The sequence below is a fragment of the Hylobates moloch genome, unplaced genomic scaffold, assembly GCF_009828535.3.
Source record: "Hylobates moloch isolate HMO894 unplaced genomic scaffold, HMol_V3 SCAFFOLD_17, whole genome shotgun sequence".
In the NCBI taxonomy this organism is placed as follows: domain Eukaryota; kingdom Metazoa; phylum Chordata; class Mammalia; order Primates; family Hylobatidae; genus Hylobates; species Hylobates moloch.
In genome coordinates, this window is record NW_026652292.1 from 4,161,159 (window position 1) to 4,186,102 (window position 24,944).

The window sequence follows — 24,944 nt, forward strand, 5'->3', positions numbered from 1 at the left end:
TGTTTCCTGTGCTTGCTCTTCACAGAGATTCTTGGATCTGTTGGTTTACAGTTCGCATCAAATTTTTTAAAAAGCAGCCATTATTATTTTAATTGTTTATTTTGTCTCTCATTACTTTCCTCCGTTTTGAAGATGCAAATTACATATATATCAAGCTCAAGCCACCTGATGTTGACATTCGCTGATTCTTTTTTTTTAGATTTGCTTTTTTTCTGTTTCTGTGTTTAAGTTTTGGTAGCGTATGTTTCTCTTGCTCTTCAAGTTTATTTTTTTCTGCAACGTTAAATTTGTTATTCATTCTATTCAGTACACTTTTGTCTCTCACAGTGTAGTTTGGATTTTTAGAATCTTGAATTAGGCTATTTTTATATCTTCCATTGAATAGAATTTTGATAACTTAAAAAAATAACATTGCAAAGACAGTATATTAAATTGCCAAATATCACACCCAGGTTCCCCAATTATTATGTTATGTTAGGATCATGCATTTTAAAATAATTAATGAGCACATTTTTATTAATTCTTATTAACTAGAGTTCATGCTTTATTCAGATTTTCCTACTTTGAATTAATATTTTTTCTGTGTCAAGATCCCACCCAAGATATTCTGTAACATTTAACTCACATGTCTTCATAGGCTCATGACAATGACAGTTTGTTGGGTTTTTCTTGCTTTTTACAATCTTGACAGTTTTGAGGTGTTATGGTCAGGCGTTTTGTAGAATGCCCATGTTCACCACATCATATCTGGTGTATGTCCTATCAAGATGATATATCACTGTTGACATTAATAATGACCACCTGGTGGAGTTAGTGCTTGTCAGGTCTCTCCACTGTAAAGTTGCTATCACAGCCTTCAGTGAAGAGTGGGTAGAAGAGTAAACACAGAAATTATTTGGAATTCTTTTTTATGGCAGCCTTCTTTGTCCCACTTATTTATTTTTTGATTATCTGTATCAGTATGGTCTCATGAGCATTTATTTTGTGTTTTGGAGTATAATCTAATAATACTTTACTTACATTATTAATACATATACAGTTTTATTTGTCCATTATACCCTAATAAAGCTGGAAAATGAAAAGGAAATAAGGAGGAAAGAATGGTTCCAGATTTGGGCATTAAGAGGTCTGTCAGTTGGCACCTGGCTGTTGTATCCCTATGACATACCATGGTCGTGTGTGTGTGTGTGTGTGTGTGTGTGTGTGTGTGTGTGTAAGACAACTTATGGCTCCTCAAAGATGCCTGCATTCTAACTCCTGGAACTAGTGAAAATTACTTAGTGAAGTTACCTCAAAAGAAAAATTCCAGGTATGATTAAGTTAAGTTAGAATGGAGAGATTATCCTGGATTATTTGAGCAGACTGGAAATTAATCACAAATGTTCCTTGTAGGAGGAGGCAGAGGGAGGTTTGACTACAGAAGAAAAGAAGGCAGTGTGACCACGGGAGTAGAGGTTGAGGTGATGCAGCCACAACTAAAAAATTCCAGCAATCTCAAGAAGCTGGAAGAGGCAAGAATAAGATTGCCCCCTACAGCATTCAGAAGGAGCCAGCCCTGCCAACACCGTGACTTTAGCCCAACGAGACCCACTTCCGACGTCTGACTCCAGGACTGTAAGAATATATTCATTGTGCTATATGAAGCCATTACATTTGTGGTGATTTCTTATAACACTCATAGTAAGCCAATGCATTCAACTTTTATATTTTCTTCTACAGTCCTAGAATTGGCAATTACTAAAATCAGCACTGGCTGTTTATTTGAGAATAAACATATTTAGAACCATAATCTGGTTACTGAGTGTGCCCATTGCTTCAGGGGTGCCTTTGTTTCTACACCCTCTGATGTAACAAAGCAAGAGAATGTATGTGTATATACTAACCTATGTATATCCAAATATCTATGAACATTGATAATAGTATATATATATATATAGTCAGCTATATCTATATTAAGCTAGACATGAATTTGTACTGATGTCCCCAGCTCTAATCCATTACCACATGGATCATTCTTACCATCTCCCTTGCTCATCTGTAACCTCCAACTCCAACAGTGAAAATCTGGGCACTTAGCATCCATCATCCACTTAATTGTTCAATTCTGTGTGTGTGTGTGTGTGTGTGCACGCGCGTGTGTTATCAGTATAAAACTAGCTCACAATCTTGCAGAAAACTGTATCAACCAAAGAGGTTATGTAGTTTCTTTTGCCTGTAGTCTTTCAAATTCTACTAGTTTTCAAATTATTTAAGTCAGCACCATTTTTCCTGACCTCCTTCAGTAAAGATATTTCAAACATTTGTCAGACATCAGTCTTTTGTCACATTCTGCATTCTACTCTGGGATCTCCTGACCTCCTAAATGATTTATTTTTACCAATCTACATACATTAAGGTTACTCTTGGTGCTATAAAGAACTATGAGTTTTGACATATATATTGTATCACATATCCACTGTTACAGTATCAAACAAAATAGTTTTACTGCCTAAAAAAGTCCCTCATAATCTACCTATTTACACTCTTCCCAGTTCCTTCTCCCAGTAAAAAACAATTGATTTTTTTACTATCTCTACATTTTTGCCTTTTCCAGAATGTCATAGTTAGAATTATATATTGCATAGCTTTTTAATTTTTAATTTAGATGCCATATTTAAGATTCTTTCATGTATTTTTAAGGTTTGGTAATTTGTTTTTTTTTTCTTTGTTGGGTTATATTTCACTATAAGGGTAGATCACAGTTCCTTTATCCATGAACATGTGGAAAGTCATCTTGGTTGATTCCAGCTGTCACTGATTATGAATGAAGATGTTATAAACATTCACACAGAGTTTAGTGTGTTGGCATATATTTCAAATCAGTTCAGTACATATCTAGGAGGGAAACTGCTGGACCATATGCAAATATTAGGTCTACGTTTGTAAGAAACTTCCAAAGTATCTCTCAAAATAGCCATTTTGCCCTCCCAGAAGTGGTGAATTAGAGATCCTGGTGTTTTACATTCTTCACTATTGGCATTGTCTTCGTTTTGTTTTGTTTCATTTGTTTGCCATTCTAATGGGCATGCAGTGCTACTTCTACTATTTTGATATGTAATGTCTTATGACAAATGATGTTACCATGTTTTCATATGTGTATTTTCCATCTGTATAGCTTCTCTAATGAGGTATCTTTGCAAATATTTTGCTCATCATTTATTTTTTGTCTTATATTTTGAGTTTTGAGGTTTATTTTGAATATAAATCAGAAATCTGTTTTTACAAATATTTTAACATTTAGCTTGTTGCATTATTATCTTAACAGTGTCTTTTGCCTAACAGAAAATTTAATTTTAATAAAGTATAATTTGTCAATGTTTCCTTTCATAGACCATGCTTTTTGTATTGAATCCAAAATCTCATTAACCAAAGTCACAATGATTTTTTCCTAAGATTTTTTTGTTATGGAAATTTTACAGTTTTACATTTTATATGTAGACCTAGGATCAATTTTGAGTTGATTTTTGTGAAAGGTGTAATGTCTGTGTTGATATGCATCTTTAAAAAAAAAAAAACATGTACATCCACCTGTTCCAGCACCATGTGATGAAAAGACTTCTCTTGTTCTCTGATATTGCCTTTTCTCTTTTGATAAAAATTAGTTTACTGTGTTTATGACTATCTCTGGGCTATTTTGTTTACATATATATACACACACACACACATTACATATATGATATATATGTGTATTATATATAAAATATATAATGTATACATATAATGTAATATATATATTACATTACCAAAATATGGTCTCTTTTGGTGAGGGTCTCATGTATATATATAATGTAATATATATACATTATATATATATGAACAGGGCTGGTGAGAAAAGTCCTTCTTGCATTGTTCCACATCTTAAGGGGAAAATATTTTGTTTCCCAACCTTAATTATTATGTTAATTATAGGCTTTTTGTGATTATTTTTAAAGTAAGAAAATTTCTCTCTATTCCTAGTGTCCTGAGAGTTTTATCATGAATGTTGTTTTGAATAATTTTTATATATCAATTAATAAAATTACTTGATACTTCTTCAGTTTGTTGATGCAGCGGTGATTGATTTTCAAATTTTGAACCATCCTTGCATAAATGAATAAATCCCACTTGGTGGTGGTATATACTTCTTAATTCACTATTGTATTTGATTTATTCATATTTTCTGGGAGTTTTTTGTGCCCCCAAAACAGGGCTTGATGACTTCTTTTCTGGAATGTTATTAATTATTTATTCGATTACTTAAATAGATATAGACCTATTCAGATATTTCAGATATTTATTTCTCCTTGTGTGAATTTTGGTAGTTTGTATCTTTCAAGGAATTGTTGTGTGGATACTTAGTTATGCAGAATTTCTTATTATCTTTTTAATATACATGGGGTAGAAAGTGATGACTACTCTTTTTTTCTTTTATTTCTGGTTTTATAAATTTTGTCTTCTCTATTTTGTTTGTGGTTGGACTGGCTTGGATTTAGGATTAGAAATTTTCAGATCTTTTCAAAGAATACAGTGTTAGTTTTGTTGATTTTTAAATTGTTTTCCATTTCAATGATCGCCCCCCTCCCCCCGCTTTTTTTTTTTTTTTTTTTGAGACGGAGTCTCGCTCTGTCGCCCAGGCTGGAGTGCAGTGGCGCAATCTCGCCTCACTGCAAGCTCCGCTCCCGGGTTCATGCCATTCTCCTGCCTCAGCCTCTCGAGTAGCTGGGACTACAGGCGCCCGCTTTTTTTTTTTTTTTTTTGAGATGGATCTCCTCTGTCCCCAGGCTGGATCATCCACAATCGGCTCACTCAACCGCCTCCGGTTCATCCATTCTCTGCCCTCACCTCCGATACTGGACTACAGGCCCCCACCATCCCGGCTAATTTTTTTTTTTTGTTTTTTAGAACGAGGTTTCACCATGGTACTCCTACCTCTGACTGCCCACCTCGGCTCCAAATTTGGATTATAACATGACCACTCTGCCCGGCCTTTTCTCATTTTATTATTTTTTCTCTCTTGTTTTATGTTTAATTGGCTTTTTCTCTATTTCTCAAAAATTGATTTTACAATGCACTTAATGCTATATATTTCTCACTAATCATTACTTTTACTATATTCTACAGACATTCATAAGTTTGTTTTACATATTTGTTTAGTGTTATCTATTTTTAAATTTATTTTGAGATAAATAATTCTGTAATTCACATATTATTTAGAAGTACACTGTTCAATGTTCAAATATTTAATAATTTTCCAGATATTTTTATTATTGACTTATAGATTAATCCTATTGTGTTCTGAGAAGATAATTTGTATGGCTTCTATTTTCTTGAATTTCTTAAAGTATAGTTTAGGAACAAAATATTGTCCCTTTTGTTGAGAGTCTCATGAGAGTATGAGAAGAATAGCTATTCTCCTGTTGTTGGGTGCAGTATTCTATAAATGTTAGTTACATCAAGTTGATTGATAGTGCTGCTCAAGTCAACTATAACCTTATTGACTTTTTTTTGGCCTGGTTGGTCTATCAATTACTAAAAGATAAACTGAAGTCTTCAACTATAAAAGCAAATTTGTCTATCTGCTCAGTACAATCTGTTTTTGTCTCACATATTTTAACACTATTGTTAGATCTTCATGTTAAAGATCCCTACGTCTTTTTGGAAAATGTGTCCTTTTATCATTAAATAACAGCACTCTTTATTCCTGGCAACTTTCCATGATGTGAAGTCTGCTTCATTTAAAATTAATACAGCTACTCACCTTTCTTTTGAAATATTCTTCTCTCAGATTGGATAAGCTCTGCTGAGTTCTTTCCCCCTGGAAAAAAAAAAAAAAAAAGGCCTTTTTAATATAGTGAGCACAGGGATCATTTTACAATTACTCCTCTCTTCTCTCTGCCATAGTTATGGGAGGATATTTTTCAGATCTTCATCATGAGAACCTGGTAGAGTCCCCGGAGGTAATTTCCATGAATATGTCTCTCCTCCCCAAACTGCAGTCCATACTCGTCCTCCAGCAATTTTTCAGAACTACTAACTTTTCCTTCCAGTTTATAGCTCCAGCATCTTCCGCTGCAGGTAAGGAAATATGAGCTGTGACTCTGGAGTCATCTGTGTCTTCAGATGTCATGGCGATCGTTTTCCCTGAAACCTCAGTTTCATGGTAAGCACAAAAAAATTAGGTGAATTTTAGTTTGTTCAACTTCTCTGTTGGTGTAAGGACTGAAGTAACAGCTTCCAAACTCTGTGTTTTGTGGCTACAAATAGAAATCTATAATAACCTTAGAAATGTCTAATAATTCTGATAGCTTTGTCAGTTCTGGGTTGGTTTTAATTAACTGAATCATCTTATTTTGGGTTATATTTTCCTGCTTCTTTGCATACTGATAGCATAAACATCTATTTTGCCTCTGGATGTGCTGAATATTTTTGTATCATATAAATGTACACATATATGTGTGTGTGTGTGTATGTATTTTACATTTTCTTGTATCTGATATGTACCTAAGTTTTTTATAATCATTTGTTCTGTTCCGGTCGTGCTTTTAAGATTTTTGGGGATGTTCAAGAGCAGTATTGAGTCAGGAGTGGTTTTGGTTTCAATGACAACATTTTTCTGATTATTCTATCTCACATATTTACATAATGAGATTTTACAGGCTGTCTGCAGAAAACAGCACTAAGGCACTATTTTTGAGTGTGCAGCATTTACCTATAACTCTTTCGTAGTTTTTCCCCCATTCCCATGTAGTCTCTTCACACACACGCACTGGTAAGTAACCAGCTGATCACTGAGTGTATCGTTTGCAGATCACCAAAATTATCTTTCTAGAAGTTCTCTTCTGTTTGTTTGAAAAAATAACAAATAAACAAATCAAACCCTCTAGAGAAGTTAAATTTAGCAGAGTTTATTTTAGCAAAGAATGATTCATGAGTCGAAGAGCACTCAGAACCAGGAGAGGTACAGAGAGCTCCACCTGGCAACGTGGGCAGGCGGTATTTACAGACAGTAAAAAAGGAAGTGGCAGACACAACAGCTTGATTGAATACAGCTCAACATCTGCCGTATTTGAGCATGGTGTGATGAGGCATTTGCCGTACATGAACATGATCTCATAAGTGGGCATCCTGTCATTCACCAAAACCCAGCTGCCATGATTGGCTGGGACTCAAACATTTGCTACAATAATATACTCTTAGGTTGTAGTTTATTTCTTAAGTTAGGTTGTAGCTTGCTAAGTGTAGAATCAAGATACTTGAGCAAATTTAGGCCAGATTTAATTGAAGAATTCGTGCCTTTTGGTCAGCCTTTTAATTCTGAAAGATTCACCAAAACCTTGGGCATTGAAGCCATGCCCTGTTACCATGGTAACTGACTTGTTTGGACTTAGTATGGAATTCACAATTCATGATGTCAAGCCAGTTGGATGATTCTTTTAATTCTCTTTGTATTTTCATTATTCTAACTGTGGTAAAACAATTTGATGCATAACAGATGTCTCTGTACAATCACTTAGGACTATTGAGGGAACGTGGTGTGCCAGGGAGACTATCATAATGGCTTCCAGGAAGATGATTTGAGAAGACTGAAGCATGACTCCTTAACAGTAGCTACCATAAATAATACCAATCCAAACAAAAAATATCACAAGTACCCAGGAAAGTAACCTACTTGTTTATACCAAGTTGTATGTTTGTTGATTTCTTGCAATTGAGTTTTTACCATACCAGATGTATTTATCCAGGTGTATTTGTATACACTGCCATATGTTTAGCTGAAAGACAGTCCAAAGAAATTATTTTATCCAAAACAGTATTAGCAGGATAATTTAAAGAAGTTTTCTGGACAACTGTAACCTTTGCAGTTAAGTCAGATGTAGTAGTTAATGTTTGAGACAGATTTCTAACTATAACCTCACTTACATTTATGCCAAGCCAGAGAAGGCACTTTTCTTTCTTTTTTTTTTTTAGATGGAGTGTCACTCTGTTGCCCAGGCTGGAGTGCAGTGGCACACTCTCGGCTCACTGCAACCTCCCCTTCCCGTGTTCAAGCAATTCTCCTGCCTCAGCCTCCCGAGTAGCTGGGATTACAGGCACCTGCCACCACGCCTGGCTAATTTTTTTGTATTTTTAGTAGAGACAGGGTTTCACCATGTTGGCCAAGCTGGTCTCAAACTCCTGACCTCATGATCCACCCGCCTCAGCCTCCCAAAGCTCTGGGATTACAGGCGTGAGCCACCATGCCTGGCCCGAGAAGGAGCATTCTACGAAAAGATGTCCATTTGAAGGAATTTCAATTCCTTCAAATTACTTTTTATTCTATAACGCAAGTTAAGAAATGCAGGCCAATATTCAGTGTCTAGTTTAGATTGTGGAGTGAGAGTAATACCATTAGAATTCCTAATCTATATTGGATCCTTATTTTCCACTTACTGAAACATGGAATGTGTGAATGGTTAAATGATTATTATACTATTAAATCCCCCACAAATAAAATTATATTCTGAAGGGACATAACAGACAGTTCCCTATGGGGATAACTTGTGCATTAGTAGGCACCAGTAAGAAAGCACTAGTAATACTTATCTAAGGCACCATTATTGAATTATTGCATGGTTGGTGGCTACCAATAATTAAAAGGTTGAAGTTACAAATTTGTCTATGAACTGTTGAATTATCTTTCTTTTTTTTTTTTGGTATTTGATTTCTGGCCTAATTTAACAGCAAAGCCCTCAGTATAGTGTTTACCTACTGTTAGATTTAAATAAGGAATCTGAATACGTAAATCTAAAAGTCTGACACTATAGAAAGCATCAAATATCACACTCGGAATATCAACAAAATATGTTACACAGTGAACCAAAGGATACCTAAGATCAAGGAAGGATCTAGGTTTAGCATGACATATCCAACATTCATTCAGTTAAGTTCTCTGTGGAAGCTATCAATGATAAAATCTTAATTTTCACATTATCTTTCCATGTATAGACAGACGATAAACAGTAGGAAAAGAGAAAAATTTCACAGTGACTGTAGACAGACCCTTGGTCTGTGACCTTGGGATAGTTGTGCACTTCCAGGATGTTTTCTTCTGAGGAGAAGCCTCTCTGGTCAGTTTCACCTTGATGTCTCCAATGTGTGTATGGTCCCAAGAGTCTAGGGGGGCTCTTTGAGTTAAGAGATGTGGATACAAGACAGGAGTCTCAGAAGTTTTGCTGCAGGGTAGAACTTGGCATAGTTCCTTTCAAGAGAGTTCAATGGCGGTCTTTCTCTGGTGTTGTTTCCAGACCGAATCTGCAAGTTCTAGATTGTGAAAGGTCTGCCTGTCATCTGTTCATGGGTCATGAAGAGCTTCTTTTACCTGGAGAAAATATACTTGGCCTAGTGTATGAAAGCTTTGAAATACTGGTTCATGTCAGTTTATAAGGGCATGAGGTACATGAGCTTTTATTATTAGAAGAATAGGTACCCCAGTCACTATTTTATTGGGGTCAATTTATGCTTTCCAGTGGCAATGAACCGGATTACCATCAATCAGGAATAACTTTGACCAAGGTAATGCAATTATGCTAGCTTTGCATGATGACATAGTGTTTGTAATACCTTATTTGACTATTTTATACCTTCTCCACTGAAACAATTATCTCCAATGCTGGAGATTTCTCCAGGAATATCCCATAAAGGAAACACATTTTTTGTTCCAACGATCTTTTAGCTACCATTTTAAAAGTGTTTTTTCTGCATAGGGAAGTTTCTATACTACCAAAAACATACACAGAAGAAGGCAACTGAATGAATCCATTTGTATTTGTTCAAATAGTCCAGCAGATGATGGAAACGTGTCACCTGAGGATTTTGTTGCCTTACTAGAATTATGGACTTGACAAACCAAAGATCGATTATAAACAACTTTCACAATTTTAGAATATTCACAAAAACATATTTTTATTATTCATATTATTTTATCTACTCCAAAAGGAGTTGGAATGCAGAGCATTTAATAATGGAAGTGTTACATTTATGCCATGACAGAGAAGGAGCATTTTTTTTTTTGAGATGGAGTCTTGCTCTGTTGCCCAGGCTGGAGTCCTAAGTGTAAAGAACTCGAATAACCAGGCTACCATCCAGGCTTTCCATGAGCCCACACTTTACATTGAATTAAAATCCCCTTAAACACTAGCTTTGTTTCTCCAATTCAGGTGCCTAGCGGTGTTTATTAAATAGATTATCATAGGTAATTTACTTGGATCAATCTTATGAAGTTCATTCAAATTGCACATCTTAATGATTTCAGTATTGGCTGAGTTAGCATGAAAATCTGTCAAAACATTTCCTCGGTGATCAATTAATTCTTGTCTTGCTTGGTGTTAGGTTAGCAGTTTTATGAAACCAGTTTTTCTGTCAGAGTTCTGAAAATTCTTACCCAAGTCTAGTAGTATGACTGGATTTCTAAGAATTTCATATAAATTTTGAAACACATACTAATAATACCTCCATGCAAATATAACTCAGTAAAACTTTAACAGTACTTATTATTTGACAATGCTTCTCACATAATTTGATATATAAAATAAGCTCAATTAGCTTAAAATATCTTTTTTTATAAGAAGATATATCATTTGGAGATGTTTCAAGGGCCCATCTGGAAAATCTCCAAATTAATTCAGGATTAAGAAAAAGACTTAATTTATGGCCGGGCGCGGTGGCTCACGTCTGTAATCCCAGCACTTTGGGGGGCAGATCACGAGGTCAGGAGATCGAGACCATCCTGGCTAACATGGTGAAACCCCGTCTCTACTAAAAATACAAAAAATTAGCCAGGCATGGTGGCAGGTGCCTGTGGTCCCAGCTACTTGGAAGGCTGAGGCAGGAGAATGGCGTAACCCAGGAGGAGGAGCTTGCAGTGAGCCAAGATCACGCTACTGCACTCCAGCCTGGGTGACAGAGCAAGACTCCATCTAAAAAAAAAAAAAAAAAAAAAAGACTTAATTTATAATTTGATTTGAGGAAGTTTGTCCAAAAATATCAAGGATGTAAACACTTCAATAGAATAGAATCACCAGCCACTGTGAACAACAGTCATTCATTTCACCCAAGTGGTAATTTAATGACTTCAAACAAGAAAAGTTACACAGTTGTAGAAAAATTGTAACTTTTTTAACAGGGATGTCTCAGTTCTCTTAAAGTATCATTAATCTACTAAAGACAAGATGAAGCACAGGAAATTATATTGGTAAAACATAAATCTTTTTTTCTTTGGCCAATTATCTAAAAAATAAAGAAAAACCTTTCACAATTTCCTATTAAGAAAAAACCAATACTAAAGAAAACCTTGTTCTTTTAACACAGAGGACCAAATTCTAGTTCTGCATTATTGTACTTTATTTATTTATTTACTTATTATTTTTGAGACAGAGTCTCACCCTGTTGTACAGGCTGGAGTTCAGTGGCATGATCTTGGCTCACTGCAACTTCTGCCTCCTGGGCTCAAGCGATTCTTGTGCCTCAGCCTCCCAAGTAGCTGGAATTACAGACGTGCACCACCGCACCCAACTAATTTTTGTATTTTTAGTAGAGACAGGATTTCACCGTGTTGGCCAGGTTGGTCTCAGACTCGACTTCAAGAGATCCACCTGACTCAGCCTCCAAAAGTGCTGGGATTACAGGCATGTGTCACCTTGCGCAGTCTGTATTTTTTACATTGATGCTTAATTTGTAGAAAAAATTTATAACCAAGTATCTTCTAACCTTAAATAGCTTGATCATATATAAAATTCCTTTCACAGGATTCATCTTTCACAGATCTTTTTAGGCTTTCTTATCCATTCAGTTTTTGTCCTATATTTTTCCTCTTCTTATTTTTGAACAATCCATTCTACTAATTTTGGACAAAACTTACTCTTTTCTATTAAAAAAAATTTTGCTTACCTTATAGCTTTTCCTTACCAAAATCACATCTTAATATAATTTTTTTTTTTTTTTATATATATATATATATATTATATAATATATATATATTAGCAACTTTATTTTCCAGTGAACTCTAGGAAGCAAGCAACTAACTGCCTGTCACACCAGCAAGGTGCAACATGTAGATTGGCAAATCTATGAATCATAACTTCTAGAAGTAGATGTTCTTCATAGTACAATTTGCCAATGTGTCACAGTTTGCTAACTGTCCCAAACACCTTTAGTGTCTCTGTAATAAGAAACTGTAGAGGAGGCAACATTTTATGTCTATACTCCTAATTTTTGTCTGTTTGTTTGTTTCTTAGGACTAAGGATCAAATTGTTGTTTGTACTAATTTCCCTCAACCTCAATTTTCCATTGTTGATAAGATGGATGATAACAGTGTTAAAACTTTGTTCTATGAAAGGAACATTTTTACATGGGAATTTTATCTGACTTACATTTTTGTAACTCACTTATCTTCAACAATTGTGCTTGAGTTCTCATGAAGATGAAATATTAAAAAGTTAGCCATCATCGTAGCCAAGATGGCTGAATAGGAACAGCTCCAGTCTACAGCTCCCAGCGTGAGCGACACAGAAGATGGGTGATTTCTGCATTTCCAACTGAGGTACCGAATTCATCTTACTGGGGAGTGCCAGACAGTGGGTGCAGGACAGTGGGTGCAGCGCACCATGTGTGAGCTGAAGCAGGGCGAGGCATCGCCTTACCCGGGAAGCACAAGGGGTCAGGGAATTCCCTTTCCTAGTCAAAGAAAGGGGTGACAGACAGCACCTGGAGAATTGGGTCACTCCCACCCTAATGCTGTGCTTTTCCAATGGGCTTCACAAACGGTACACCAGGAGATTATATCCCGCATCTGGCTCGGAGGGTCCTACGCCCACAGAGCCTCACTCATTGCTAGCACAGCAGTCTGAGATCAAACTGCAAGGCGGCAGCAAGGCTGGGGGAGGGGGGCCCACCACTGCTCAGGTTTGAGTAGTTAAACAAAGCGGCCAGGAAGCTCGAACTGGGTGGAGCCCACCACAACTCAAGGAGGCCTGCCTGCCTCTGTAGGCTCCACCTCTGGGGGCAGGGCACAGACAAACAAAAGACAGCAATAACCTCTGCAGACTTAAATGTCCCTGTCTGACAGCTTTGAAAAGAGTAGTGGTTCTCCCAGCATGCAGCTTGAGATCTGAGAACGGGCAGACTGCCTCCTCAAGTGGTTCCCTGACCCACTGGAGCCTAACTGGGAGGCACCCTCCAGTAGGGGTGGACTGACACCTCACACGGCCGGGTACTTCTCTGAGACAAAACTTCCAGAGGAATGATTAGGCAGCAGCATTTGTAGTTCACCAATATCCTCTGTTCTACAGCCACCACTGCTGATACCCAGGCAAACAGGGTCTGGAGTGGACCTCCAGTAAACTCCAACAGACCTGCAGCTGAGGGTCCTGATGGTTAGAAGGAAAACTAACAAACAGAAAGGATATCCACACAAAAAACCCATCTGTACGTCACCATCATCAAAGACCAAAGGTAGATAAAACCACAAAGATGGGGAAAAAACAGAGCAGAAAAACCAGAAACTCTAAAAATCAAAGCACCTCTCCTCCTCCAAAGGAACGCAGCTCCTCACCAGCAACGGAACAAAGCTGGACAGAGAATGACTTTGACAAGTTGAGAGAAGAAGGCTTCAGAAGATCAAACTACTCCGAGCTAAAGGAGGAAGTTTGAACCAATGGCAAAGAAGTTAAAAACTTTGAAAAAAAATTAGATGAATGGATAACTAGAATAACCAATGCAGAGAAGTCCTTAAAGGACCTGACAGAGCTGAAAACCAAGGCACGAGAACTACATGATGAATGCACAAGCCTCAGTAACTGATGCGATCAACTGAAAGAAAGGGTATCAGCGACAGAAGACAAAATGAATGAAATGAAGCATGAAGAGAAGTTTAGAGAAAAAAGAATAAAAAGAAATGAACAAAGCCTCCAAGAAATATGGGACAAGGTGAAAAGACCAAATCTACGTCCAACTGGTGTACCTGAAAGTGACGGGGAGAATGGAACCAAGTTGGAAAACACTCTGCAGGATATTATCCAGGAGAACTTCCCCAATCTAGCAAGGCAGGCCAACATTCAAATTCAGGAAATACAGAGAATGCCACAAAGATACTCCTCCAGAAGAGCAACTCCAAGACACATAATTGTCAGATTCACCAAAGTTGAAATGAAGGAAAAAATGTTAAGGGCAGCCAGAGAGAAACGTCGGGTTACCCACAAAGGGCCAGCAGACTAACAGCTGATCTCTCGGCAGAAAATCTACAAGCCAGAAGAGAGTGGGGGCCAATATTCAACATTCTTAAAGAAAAGAATTTTCAACCCAGAATTTCATATCCAGCCAAACTAAGCTTCATAAGTGAAGGAGAAATAAAATACTTTACAGACAAGCAAATGCTGAGAGATTTTGACACCACCAGGCCTGCCCTAAAAGAGCTCCTGAAGGAAGCACTAAATATGGAAAGGAACAACCGGTACTGGCCACTGCAAAAACATGCCAAATTGTAAAGACCATCAAGGCTAGGAAGAAGCTGCATCAACTAACGAGCAAAATAACCAGCTAACATCATAATGACAGGATCAAATTCACACATAACAATACTAACCTTAAATGTAAATGGGCTAAATGCTCCAATTAAAAGACACAGACTGGCACATTGGATAAAGAGTCAAGACCCATCAGTGTGCTGTATGCAGGAAACCCATCTCACTTGCAGAGACACACATAAGCTCAAAATAAAGGGATGGAGGAAGATCTATCAAGCAAATGGAAAACAAAAAAAGGCAGGGGTTGCAATCCTAGTCTCTGATAAAACAGACTTTAAACCAACAAAGATCAAAAGAGACAAAGAAGGCCATTACATAATGGTAAAGGGATCAATTCAACAAAAAGAACTAACTATCCTAAATATATATGCACCCAATACAGGAGCACACAGATTCATAAAGTAAGTCCTTAATGACCTACAAAGAGACTTAGACTCCCACACAGTAATAATGGGAGACTTTAACACCCCACTGTCAACATTAGACAGATCAATGAGACAGAAAGTTAACAAGGATATCCAGGAATTGAACTCAGCTCTGCGCCAAGCAGACCTAATAGACATCTACAGAACTCTCCACCCCAAATCAACAGAATATACCTTCTTTTCAGCACCACACCACACCTATTCCAAAATTGACCACATAGTTGGAAGTAAAGCACTCCTCAGCAAATGTAAAAGAACAGAAATTATAACAAACTGTCTCTCAGACCACCGTGCAATCAAACTAGAACTCAGGATTAAGAAACTCACTCAAAACCGCTTAACTACGTGGAAACTGAACAACCTGCTCCTGAATGACTACTGGGTACATAACGAAATGAAGGCAGAAATAAAGATGTTCTTTGAAACCAACGAGAACAAAGACACAACATACCAGAATCTCTGGGACACATTCAAAGCAGTGTGTAGAGGGAAATTTATAGCACTAAATGCTCACAAGAGAAAGCAGGAAAGATCTAAAATTGACACCCTATTATCACAATTAAAAGAACTAGAGAAGCAAGAGCAAACACATTCAAAAGCTAGCAGAAGGCAAGAAATAACTAAGATCAGAGCAGAACTGAAGGAAATAGAGACACAAAAACCCTTCAAAAACTCAATGAATCCAGGAGCTGGTTTTTTGAAAAGATCAACAAAATTGATAGACCGCTAGGAAGACTAATAAGAAAAGAGAGAAGAATCAAATAGACGCAATAAAAAATTACAATGGGGATATCACCACTGATCCCACAGAAATACAAACTACCATCAGAGAATACTATAAACACCTCTATGCAAATAAACTACAAAATCTAGAAGAAATGGATAAATTCCTCGACACATACACTCTCCCAAGACTAAACCAGGAAGAAGTTGAATCTCTGAATAGACCAATAGCAGGCTCTGAAATTGAGGCAATAATTAATAGCTTACCAACCAAAAAAAGTCCAGGACCAGATGGATTCACAGCCAAATTCTACCAGAGGTACAAGGAGGAGATAGTACCATTCCTTCTGAAACTATTCCAATCAAAAGAAAAAGAGGGAATCCTCCCTACCTCATTTTATGAGGCCAGCATCATCCTGATACCAAAGCCTGGCAGAGACACAACAAAAAAAGAGAATTTTAGAAAAATATCCTTGATGAACATTGATGCAAAAATCCTCAATAAAATACTGGCAAACCGAATCCAGCAACACATCAAAAAGCTTATCCACCATGATCAAGTGGGCTTCATCCCTGGGATGCAAGGCTGGTTCAACATATGAAAATGAACAAACATAATCCAGCATATAAACAGAACCAAAGACAAAAACCACATGATTATCTCAATAGATGCAGAAAAGGCCTTTGACAAAATTCAACAACCCTTCATGCTAAAAACTCTCAATAAATTAGGTATTGATGGGACATATCACAAAATAAAAAGAGCTATCTGTGACAAATCCACAGCCAATATCATACTGAATGGACAAAAACTGGAAGCATTCCCTTTGAAAACTGGCACAAGACAGGGATGCCCTCTCTCACCACTCCCACTCAACATAGTGTTGGAAGTTCTGGCCAGGGCAATCAGGCAGGAGAAGGGAATAAAGGGCATTCAATTAGGAAAAGAGGAAGTCAAATTGTCCCTGTTTGCAGATGACATGATTATATACCTGGAAAACCCCATCGTCTCAGCCCAAAATCTCCTTAAGCTGATAAGCAACTTCGGCAAAGTCTCAGGATACAAAATCAATGTGCAAAAATCAGAAGCACTCTTATACACCAATAACAGGCAAACAGAGAACCAAATCATGAGTGAACTTCCATTCACAATTGCTTCAAAGAGAATAAAATACCTAGGAATCCAACTTACAAGGGATGGGAAGGACCTCTTCAAAGAGAATACAAACCACTGCTCAATGAAATAAAAGAGGATACAAACAAATGGAAGAACATTCCATGCTCATGGGTAGGAAGAATCAATATCGCGAAAATGGCCATACTGCCCAAGGTAATTTATAGATTCAATGCCATCCCCATCAAGCTACCAATGACTTTCTTCACAGAATTGGAAAAAACTACTTTAAAGTTCATATGGAACCAAAAAAGAACCCGCATCGCCAAGTCAATCCTAAGCCAAAAGAACAAAGCTGGAGGCATCACGCTGCCTGACTTCAAACTATACTACAAGGCTACAGTAACCAAAACAGCATGGTACTGGTACCACAACAGAGATATAGACCAATGGAACAGAACAGAGCCCTCAGAAATGATGCCACATATCTACAACTATCTGATCTTTGACAAAGCTGACAAAAACGAGAAATGGGGAAAGGATTCCCTATTTAATAAATGGTGCTGGGGAAACTGCCTAGCCATATGTAGAAAGCTGAAACTGGATCCCTTCCTTACACCTTATACAAAAATTAATTCGAGATGGATTAAAGACTTACATGTTAGACCTAAAACCATAAAAACCCTAGAAGAAAGCCTAGGCAATACCCATTCAGGACATAGGCATGGGCAAGGACTTCATGTCTAAAACACCAAAAGCAATGGCAACAAAAAACAAAATTGACAAATGGGATCCAACTAAACTAAAGAGCTTCTGCACAGCAAAAGAAACCACCATCAGAGTGTACAGGCAACCTACAGAATGGGAGAAAATTTTTGCAACCTACTCCTCTGACAAAGGGCTAATATCCAGAATCTACAATGAACTCAAACAAATTTACAAGAAAAAATCAAACAACCCCATCAACAAGTGGCCGAAGGATATGAACAGACGCTTCTCAAAAGAAGACATTTATGCAGCCAAAATACACATGAAAAAATGCTCATCATCACTGGCCATCAGAGAAATGCAAATCAAAACCACAATGAGATACAATCTCACACCAGTTAGAATGGTGATCATTAAAAAGTCAGGAAACAACAGGTGCTGGAGAGGATGTGGAGAAATAGGAACACTTTTACACTGTTGGTGGGACTGTAAACTAGTTCAACCATTGTGGAAGTCGGTGTGGCGATTCCTCAGGGATCTAGAACTAGAAATACCATTTGACCCAGCCACACCATTACTGGGTATATACCCAAAGGACTATAAATCACGCTGCTATAAAGACACATGCATATGTATGTTTATTGCGGCACTATTCACAATAGCAAAGACTTGGTACCAACCCAAATGTCCAACAATGATAGACTGGATTAAGAAAATGTGGCACATATACACCAGGGAACACTATGCAGTCATAAAAAATGAGTTCATGTCCTTTTTAGGGACATGGATGAAGCTGGAAACCGTCATTCTCAGCAGACTATTGTAAGGACAAAAAACCAAACACTGCATGTTCTCACTCACAGGTGGGAATTGAACAATGAGAACACATGGACACAGGAAGGGGAAAATCACACACCGGGGACTGCTGTGGGGTGGGGGGAGTGGGTAGGGATAGCATTAGGAGATACACCTAATGCTAAATGACGAGTTAATGGGTGCAGCACACCAACATGGCACATGTATACATATGTAACAAACCTGCACGTTGTGCACATGTACCCTAAAACTTAAAGTATAATAATAAATAAAAAAAAGTTAGCCATCATCTCAAGTTATTAACTATAATATAGAGATAAAACAAGCTTATTTTACCAGCAAACATAGGTAATAAAAGTTGTATGTCTGAATTATATTCAATCCTGAAAACTCTGAAGATACAACTGTTTTAATCAAATCAACAATATTCTAATTTGCCAAAGATTACCTAATCCACATAAGCTTGAAAAGATTTAGGGTTATTTCTTATTGTTCTGAGAAAATAATTAATATAAGCATTTATTCTTATTAAGCCAATTAAACAGAGCTTTTATACAATTTAATTTTGGCAATATGATAAAAAGATAGCAAATTATTACACATATATATATCATACATACAGACATATATAGCTATATAGACAGCAACAGATCTTGTAGCTGCCATTGTGAAACTTTAGCCACGTTCCAGGTACAATAATACAAAGCTCACTAATTTACTAAACAATATTTGAATTCATTTTTTTCCAGTGGAGTTTTGGGGAATATCAAGGACCATGACAACATAAAAGGGACGGGTAGAGCTGGCAGAATGTAAAGTCAGCCAGGTCTTCAGAAAGGGGATCTCAGCTGACAGTTTCCCAGGGGGGATGTAGGATCAAACAGAAACGCACAGAGGACTAACTCTTACAACTATTTTTTTGGAAAGTGGTTCAAATGTCAATTGGACAGGCTTGGTCACAGTGACCTTTCAGACTTGATTTGAAACCTTCACGACAGTAATATTCTTTTTTTCTTTTTTTCTCGGAGAGAATTGCTGATTATTTTCCCAGGAAGGAATGAAGCCACTGGGGGCTACCTCTAGTGGAAATAATCCAAGCTAAACAAAGTAGACCCATCAGTTGACTGGTGTAAAAGGGACAATTTCTTCTTGGTTTGGCTGTTTACAATTAAGGCAGACATCTCAGGGCACAGGGGTCTTTATTTTGGGATCTCTCTGTTTGGGTTTGCATATGGAAGTCTCCTTGGTCCCCACAGCTGTAAAGACATGCACCCGTTTGCCTTTTATAAAAAGTGTATCCACTGTGATCACTGTAACTTTGAGTTACTTTTACTAAGATTCACCCATTTCTCCAGAAAAAAACAAGTTCTGGGTCCACAGTTCTTCTACATAAAACCGGCAAGAGTTCCATACTCCTAAGATCCAAATGAATCCATGATTCCCTGTCTTCTAGTAACGTTGACTACCTACTTAACCTAGTCCAGTGCCTGCCTGACCCAGTCAAACACCAGAGACTTCCTTACAGGACTCAGTCTTATTACTATCACAACTTCCAAATCAAGTACTGATAAAAGATACTCAAATAAACTCAGAGCGCTAAACACGTAAGTTTGTGGATCTAGAATCAGAGAGAGAACTAACCCTCGACTCTAGCTGCTGCAAGAGATGAACGGGCAAAATGGGCCCAGTAGGTATCTTCCATCGGTCACCTACTGTTCCTGGGGGTCAAGGGAGATTTACTTTGGATGTGACTTCTGATGCCAAAATTTTAAAAGAATAACTTTAGATAAATTAAATTTGACAGGGTTTATTTGAGCGAAGAACAAGTCATGCATCAGGCAGCATTCATATCCAGGAGTAGTTCAGAGAGCTCCACCCAGCAACATGGGCAGGCAGTATTTACAGACTGAAAAAAAGGTAGTGACATACAGAAATGCTTCATGAGTTACAACTTGGCATGTGCCCAATTTGGGCCTAGTGTAATCACTTGGCAGGCTGTGATTGGCTGAAACTCAGCTACTAGTTATAAAAACATATAGTTTTAGGTTAGGCTGTAGTTCTCTAGGGATGGACTCAAGATACAAAGGCTTTAAGCCAAATTTAATTTCATTTAACTTAACCCTTTTCTCCAGGACTATCAGGAAAACTACAGCAATCTTGGTTTTCCTGGATTTTCAGGTTCATCTGCTCAACACAGGGAGACTATCAGGCCTCTCCTTGGTGCCCCCTACCTGTATTGTGGTCTGAAAACTCCCTTGAGGCAGACATGCAGCCAAACTTAGGGTTCAGCTTGCGTGTTTCTCAGCTCTCCGGAATCGCCATTCTGTGTGCGTGTGTGTGTGTGTGTGTGTGTGTGACAGAGTTTTCCTCTTACCACCCAGCCTGGAGTGCAATGGTGTGATCTCGGCTCACTGCAACCTCTGCCTGTCAGGTTCAAATGGTTCTCCTGCCTCAGCCTCCTGAGTAGCTAGGATTACAGACGTGCAACACCACACCCCACTAATTTCTGTATTTTTTAGTAGAGAAGAGATTTTGCCATGTTGGCCAGGCTGGTCTTGAACTCCTGACCTCAGGCGATCTGCCCACCTCAGGCTCCCAAAGTGCTAGGATTACAGGTGTGAGCCACTGTGCCCGGCCTTTTTTGTCTTTTTATAACTGGTTTATTTCATTGAGAGGAACGTCTTAAAAGTTTATCCATGTCGTACTATGTATCAGAATTTCCTTCCTCCTTAAGGCTGAATGATATTCCATTGTATGTAATTAGCACATTTTGCTTATGTGTTCATAGACCCTAGGGTGACTTCCAGCTTTTGGCTATTGTGAATAATATTCCTGTGAACATGGGTGTACAGATATTGTCCAAGTCCCTCCTAGGAGGATTTGCCCCAGAATAGTGGCTTCTTGAACTTTAATGTTCATGTGAATCACCTAGAGATGCTATTCCCATTAAACAACCATTGACATTCTTCACAGAATTAGACAAAACTATTTTAACGTTTATATGGAACCAAAAAAAGAGCCTGTATAGCCAAGATAATCCCAAGCAAAAAGAGCAAAGCTGGAGGCACCACACTACCCAATTTCAAATTATACTACAAGGCTACAGTAAGGGATCTCCATTATTCTTGCTTCTTGTCCACTGTTTTGTGTATTTTGTCTGTTGCTTTTTAGGAAAGGGTAAATCCAGTCTTTGTTACTCCATCTCAGGTAGAATCATAAGTCCCCACGTACATAAAATTTGATCTAATTTATGATGTCACATAAAAGTCCCCTTTACTTATAACTTAAGAATAAATAATAAAGGAGAAGAAATTTTTTAATGTTCTGTTCCAGATTCTTAACTTCTGGAAAAGTCGTGCTCAAAAAAAAATCTTAGAGTGAATTCAGCATGTGAATTTGGGGAAAATTTACTTAGCAATGTTCTAATACATCACTTTAAGGCCATCATATGAAATAATCAATTTAATGCCCACTAAATTGAGAGGGAGGAGACTACTTTCTACTACACACATAGTTAGAGGAAAGCTGAGAAATTACATGGAAACAATTTCACAGCCATTCTTTATCACTCACTCTATGGTTGACCAGAATGAGAGAGAGTGTGTGCAATGGCTACTTGCACAGAGAAGGTGACAGAGTAAGAGAAAGAATGAGACACAGAATGGTGGACAGACAGCGAGAGAGAGAGAGAGAGAGAGATTCATCTCTGAACCTCTGAACCTGGGTTGCCAGCCGTGGTCACAACCACATTTTCAAGGGTGGCAGCTGCTCGGTGTCACTGTTCTTTAACTTTTTCTTCTCACAATCACCTGGTTCATAAAACCTTTACATAAAGAAGTACCCAAATGTTACCTTTTCTTCTTCCTGAATCTCATTTTTATGTTTTATCTGTAGTCACAGATACTTTGTGCTAAGGCTTGAACTGTGTCCTTGCAAAATTATTATGTTGAAGCTTCAACGTTTGGCATAATGGTATTTAAAGGTGGGGCCTTTGGGAGGTAATCAAGGTTAGATGAAGTCATGAGGCTGAGGCCCTCTTGATGGGATCAGTTCCCTTATAAGAACAAGCACCACAGATTTCTCTTTTCTCATACTCCATACACAGAGAAAAGGCCAAGTGAGGACCCAGCAAGGAGGCAGCTGCCTGCAAGCCAGCAAGAGGCCCTCCCCAGGAACTGCCCATCCTGGCACTCTGATGCCAGACTTCCAGCCTCCACACTGGGAGAAAATAAATGTCTCCACCTCCCAGTCTACGGTATTAATATTTGGGTTATGGCAGCCTGAGCAGACTGATACACTCTATTTTTACAACTTATATATATTGTCCTTCCACCATCAGTGAATATAGCCTGTCCCACAAGTAATTTTGTTCTTTTAGATGATGCATTGCTGGGCCTTGTGAGAAAGGAGCATGAGGAATGGTGCCCTTCTCCAGTCCTGAGATCAACCTCATGTGGTGTTCTTTGGCCAGAGCCCTTCACTGGATGTATCAGTGGGGAGGCAGGCACTTTGTTATGCTTGTCTCAAGAAAGAGGTTGGATAGAATCATGCCCACATGAACCCAAAAGGGCAGCAGGTTGGATGAAATAGTCACTTTTCAACCTCATATCCAATGGCACAAACAGTTTTGGAAAATGAAGTGTACATGGACAGACAGGAAGAGACTGAACCCTCCACACTGCAATGAATCTCCTCTTTGTGGATAGGGGAAACCTGGAAACCACAGATCTTCACTGCCTCACCGTCTCCTTCCTCTTCCACTTTCAACACCCAGGAGCTTGGACTTGCCTTCAGCTGGCTCTGATATGCAAATGCTTTCTCCTTTTCTTCCTGCACACTCTTTCTTTTCTAAGAATGTCCATATTTTTCTCTGCTCCAGCTAGTTACTACCCAAGACTCCTCTCCCATGTGTCAGATTCAATGTGCTTCAAAAATGTGCAGCCACGATATTTTAGTTTTCAGGTTATAAACTCTTCAAAATCATCATAAACAAATGTTGTCTCTAAAAATGTCATTGAATATTGATTCATTTACTTGATGGAGAAAACTTCCATGTCCACGTATAAATTTTGAAAAAGATTTTTTTTTACATCAAAGCCTAATGTCAACAAAACAAATAAATAAACAAACCTCTCAGTTGTCTGGGGGAAGAATGCAGGAGTAAACCATCTCCCCAACTCCCAGTCTTGGAGTAGCTGCTGGTTGCGGGGATAAGCCCTGGGGTGCCTCTTTGCAATGAATGTGGCATTAGAGGCACAGGGGCCATGCAGCGTCCCTGTGTGTGAGTGGCAGTGAGTTTGAGAGGGAAGAGTAATTAGAAGAATTCTGCTGCAAACGAAGCACACATTAATATCTAAATAAATTGCTCAGTTAAAGGTCTTTAAATACATTTAGTAAAAATTTGATCAGCTTGGTGGTAGAAGCATCAACACGTTTGATTTTCTGTTTGTCTGTTTATATCATTCTTTCCCTAATATAGCTTTTGGCAGTACGATAATGCTTCTGCTGTGTTTCTACTGAGATACACACATGACTGAAACACGCTGCCTGACATGCTGGCATTACCAGGTGCAAATTACAGAGGCCAAAACCACTGCCCAGGAGAGGTGTATGATCAGACCAGAGTTTCTGTGTGCAATTGTGATGGTAATCACTCCTGAAATGGAAAAATCTTTAAATTAAATTGTATTTAGAGGTTCATTGAGTTTCCAGATTTTTTTTTTTTAATGAAGCAAGTAAGTGAACACTTATAGGATCCTTCTTGAAACTGTACAGTAGAAGATTGGAAGTGAGGATACTTTCCATGCAGCTCAAGATACTCCTCAGACCTTCTATGCCCAGGGAGGCCAGAGGCACTGCATGAAGGACCAATACTTCCAGGCCCTTGCTGGAAAGCTGCTGCAGGGTACATGGAGCCCACGAAGGATTATAAACAAGGCATTAGTATGCTGATCAATCCTGTTGGCATCTCCAACTTGGGTTTTGAATTTTAGGTGCAATAGAGAAGCAGTGTTATAGTGTTAGATTTTGATATGGTTTGGCTGTGTCCTCACCCAAATCTCATCTTGATTTGTAGCTCTCATAATTTCATGTGTCATGGGAGAGAACCAATGGGAGGTAACTGAATTATGGGAGCAGGTTTTTCCCATGCTATTCTCATGATCATCAATAAGTCTCAAGAGATCTGATTATTTTATAAAGGGCAGTTCTCCTGCACATGCTCTGCCTGGTGCCATAGAAAACATGCTTTTGCTTTTCCTTCATCTTCTGCCATGATTGTGAGGCCTCCCCAGCCTTGTGGAACTGTGAGTTCATTAAACCTCTTTTATAAATTATCCAGTCCTGGGTATTTCTTCATAGCAGTATGAAAATGGACTAATACAACTTTCAACAGTGTAGTATTTGCTTTCTTCTCGTTCTCACCCATCAGCTCTGGGGTGCTCAGTGCACCTTGTCTGGTTGCAGGTGCTGATGTTCTTCCTGGATTTTCATTCCCCAAGTGACTTCATGACCTGCAGATTCCCCATGCCCCAGGTTCCCATTGAGCACCTTGACAAATAACTCTCTTCATTTAGCAATTC

The 24,944-nt window shown here is 38.2% G+C and overlaps 1 long non-coding RNA gene across 1 annotated transcript in view; it reads left to right on the forward strand.

Moving 5' to 3' along the window:
- LOC116457114 (uncharacterized) overlaps positions 1-24,944 on the forward strand; it is a 40,177-nt gene that overhangs the window by 12,977 nt on the left and 2,256 nt on the right. Inside the window, exon 3 of the long non-coding RNA XR_009210562.1 lies at positions 1,393-1,614. This is a non-coding gene — a long non-coding RNA (uncharacterized LOC116457114). The remainder of the gene's footprint in view (positions 1-1,392; positions 1,615-24,944) is intronic.